Raw genomic sequence first — 3,542 nt, 5'->3', positions numbered from 1 at the left:
TTTTTTTCCCTCATTTTTGCCTTTTCTGGGTGGGATTTTTTTTGGGGGATAATCCAAATTTTCCTGAAATTTTCTGGCAATTTTGGGTCATTTTAATCTGAATTTTTTGGGGTGATTTGGGTCAATTTTGAGGGAATTTTTTGCCTTTTCTGGGTGGGATTTTTTTTGGGAATAATCCGAATTTTTGGGAATTTTCTGGAACTTTCCACAGGACGGGGCCCTGAGCCGGGAGGAGATTTTGGGCAAATTTTTGGGAATTTTAGGAAATTTTTTCTCAATTTTCTGGCAATTTTGGGGTGGATTTGGGGAAATTTTGGGGATATTATTAATTAATTTTGGGAATATTAATTTTACCTAATTTTTACTCAATTTTGGATCAATTTGTGTCAATTTTGGGTCATTTTAAGCTGAATTTTTGGGGTGATTTGGGTCAATTTTGAGGGAATTTTTGCCTTTTCTGGGTGGGATTTTTTTGGGAATAATCCGAATTTTTGGGAATTTTTTCCGGAACTTTCCGCAGGACGGGGCCCTGAGCCGGGAGGAGATTTTGGGCAAATTTTGGGGAATTTTAGGAAATTTTTCTCAATTTTCTGGCAATTTTGGGGTGGATTTGGGGAAATTTTGGGGATATTAATTAATTAATTTTGGGAATATTAATTTTACCTAATTTTTAACTATGAAATTTTGGATCAATTTGTGTCAATTTTGGGTCATTTTAATCTGAATTTTTGGGGTGATTTGGGTCAATTTTGGGTCAATTTTAAAGGGAATTTTGCCCAATTTTTGCCTTTTCTGGGTGGGATTTTTTTTGGGGAATAATCCGAATTTTTGGGAATTTTTTCCGGAATTTTCCGCAGGGACGGGAACCTGAGCCGGGAGGAGATTTTGGGCAAATTTTGGGTCATTTTAATCTGAATTTTTGGGGTGATTTGGGTCAATTTTGGGTCAATTTTGAGGGAATTTTTTGCCTTTTCTGGGTGGGATTTTTTGGGGAATAATCCGAATTTTTGGGAATTTTTTCCGGAACTTTCCGCAGGACGGGAAACCTGAGCCGGGAGGAGATTTTGGGCAAATTTTGGGTCATTTTAATCTGAATTTTTGGGGTGATTTTGGGTCAATTTTGGGTCAATTTTAAAGGGAATTTTGCTCCATTTTTGCCTTTTTCTGGGTGGGATTTTTTTGGGGGATAATCCGAATTTTCCTGAAATTTTCTGGCATTTTTGAGGCTTTTTTAGGGCAATTTTTGTGGGGGATTTGGGCAAAATTTGGGGAAATTTTGAGGGAATTTTTGCTCCATTTTTGCCTTTTCTGGGTGGGATTTTTTTTGGGAATAATCCGAATTTTTTGGGAATTTTTTCCGGAACTTTCCACAGGACGGGAACCTGAGCCGGGAGGAGATTTTGGGCAAATTTTGGGTCATTTTAATCTGAATTTTTGGGGTGATTTGGGTCAATTTTGGGTCAATTTTAAAGGGAATTTCACTCAATTTTTGCCTTTTCTGGGTGGGATTTTTTTTGGGAATAATCCAAATTTTTGGGAATTTTTTCCGGAACTTTCCGCAGGACGGGGCCCTGAGCCGGGAGGAGATTTTGGGCAAATTTTGGGTCATTTTAATCTGAATTTTTGGGGTGATTTTGGGTCAAATTTGAGGGAATTTTGCTCCATTTTTGCCTTTTCTGGGTGGGATTTTTTTTTGGGAATAATCCGAATTTTTGGGAATTTTTTCCGGAACTTTCCGCAGGACGGGAACCTGAGCCGGGAGGAGATTTTGGGCAAATTTTGGGTCATTTTAATCTGAATTTTTGGGGGGATTTGGGTCAATTTTGGGTCAATTTTAAAGGGAATTTCACTCAATTTTTGCCTTTTCTGGGTGGGATTTTTTTTGGGAATAATCCGAATTTTTGGGAATTTTTTCCGGAACTTTCCGCAGGACGGGAACCTGAGCCGGGAGGAGATTTTGGGCAAATTTTGGGGAATTTTAGGAAATTTTTCTCAATTTTTTTGGCAATTTTGGGGTGGATTTGGGGAAATTTTGGGGATATTAATTAATTAATTTTGGGAATATTAATTTTACCTAATTTTTACTCAATTTTGGATCAATTTTTGGGTCAGTTTTGGGTCATTTTAATCTGAATTTTTGGGGTGATTTGGGTCAATTTTGGGTCAATTTTAAAGGAAATTTTGCTCAATTTTTGCCTTTTCTGGGTGGGATTTTTTAATGGATGATCCTGAATTTTCTCAATTTTTTGGCAATTTTGGGTGGATTTGGGGAAATTTTGGGGATATTAATTAATTAATTTTGGGAATATTAATTTTACCTAATTTTTATTCAATTTTAGATCAATTTTGGGTCATTTTAATCTGAATTTTTTGGGGTGATTTTGAGGGAATTTTGAGGGAATTTTGCTCAATTTTTGCCTTTTCTGGGTGGGATTTTTTTGGGGAATAATCCGAATTTTTGGGAATTTTTTCTGGAACTTTCCGCAGGGACGGGAACCTGAGCCGGGAGGAGATTTTGGGCAAATTTTGGGGAATTTTAGGAAATTTTGCTCAATTTTTTGCCTTTTTTGGGGTGGATTTGGGGAAATTTTGGGGATATTAATTAATTAATTTTGGGAATATTAATTTTACCTAATTTTTTACTGAATTTTGGATCAATTTGTGTCAATTTTGGATCATTTTAAGCTGAATTTTTGGGTCAATTTTGGGTCAATTTTAAAGGGATTTTTGCCTTTTCTGGGTGGGATTTTTTGGGGAATAATCCGAATTTTTGGGAATTTTTTCCGGAACTTTCCGCAGGACGGGGCCCTGAGCCGGGAGGAGATTTTGGGGCAAATTTTGGGTCATTTTAATCTGAATTTTTGGGGTGATTTGGGTCAATTTTGGGTCAATTTTTAAAGGAAATTTTGCTCAATTTTTGCCTTTTTTTGGGTTATTTTTTTCCCCCATTTTTGCCTTTTCTGGGTGGGATTTTTTTAATGGATGATCCTGAATTTTCTCAATTTTTTTGGCAATTTTGGGGGGATTTGGGGAAATTTTGGGGATATTAATTAATTAATTTTGGGAATATTAATTTTACCTAATTTTTATTCAATTTTAGATTAATTTTGGGTTAATTTTGGGTCAATTTTGGGTCATTTTAAGCTGAATTTTTGGGGTGATTTGGGTCAATTTTGGGTCAATTTTGAGGGAATTTGAGGGAATTTTTTGCCTTTTCTGGGTGGGATTATTTTGGGGAATAATCCGAATTTTTGGGAATTTTTTCCGGAACTTTCCGCAGGACGGGGCCCTGAGCCGGGAGGAGATTTTGGGCAAATTTTGGGGAATTTTAGGAATTTTTTTCTCAATTTTCTGGCAATTTTGGGGTGGATTTTGGGGGAAATTTTGGAGCTATTAATTAATTAATTTTGGGAATATTAATTTTACCTAATTTTTACTCAATTTTGGATCAATTTTGGGGTCATTTTAATCTGAATTTTTGGGGTATTTTGGGTCAATTTTGAGGGAATTTTGCTCAATTTTTGCCTTTTCTGGGTGGGATT

The sequence above is a fragment of the Zonotrichia albicollis genome, chromosome 38 (genome assembly GCF_047830755.1).
Source record: "Zonotrichia albicollis isolate bZonAlb1 chromosome 38, bZonAlb1.hap1, whole genome shotgun sequence".
Taxonomy (NCBI): domain Eukaryota; kingdom Metazoa; phylum Chordata; class Aves; order Passeriformes; family Passerellidae; genus Zonotrichia; species Zonotrichia albicollis.
Note: the sequence above shows the minus strand (reverse complement) of the source record.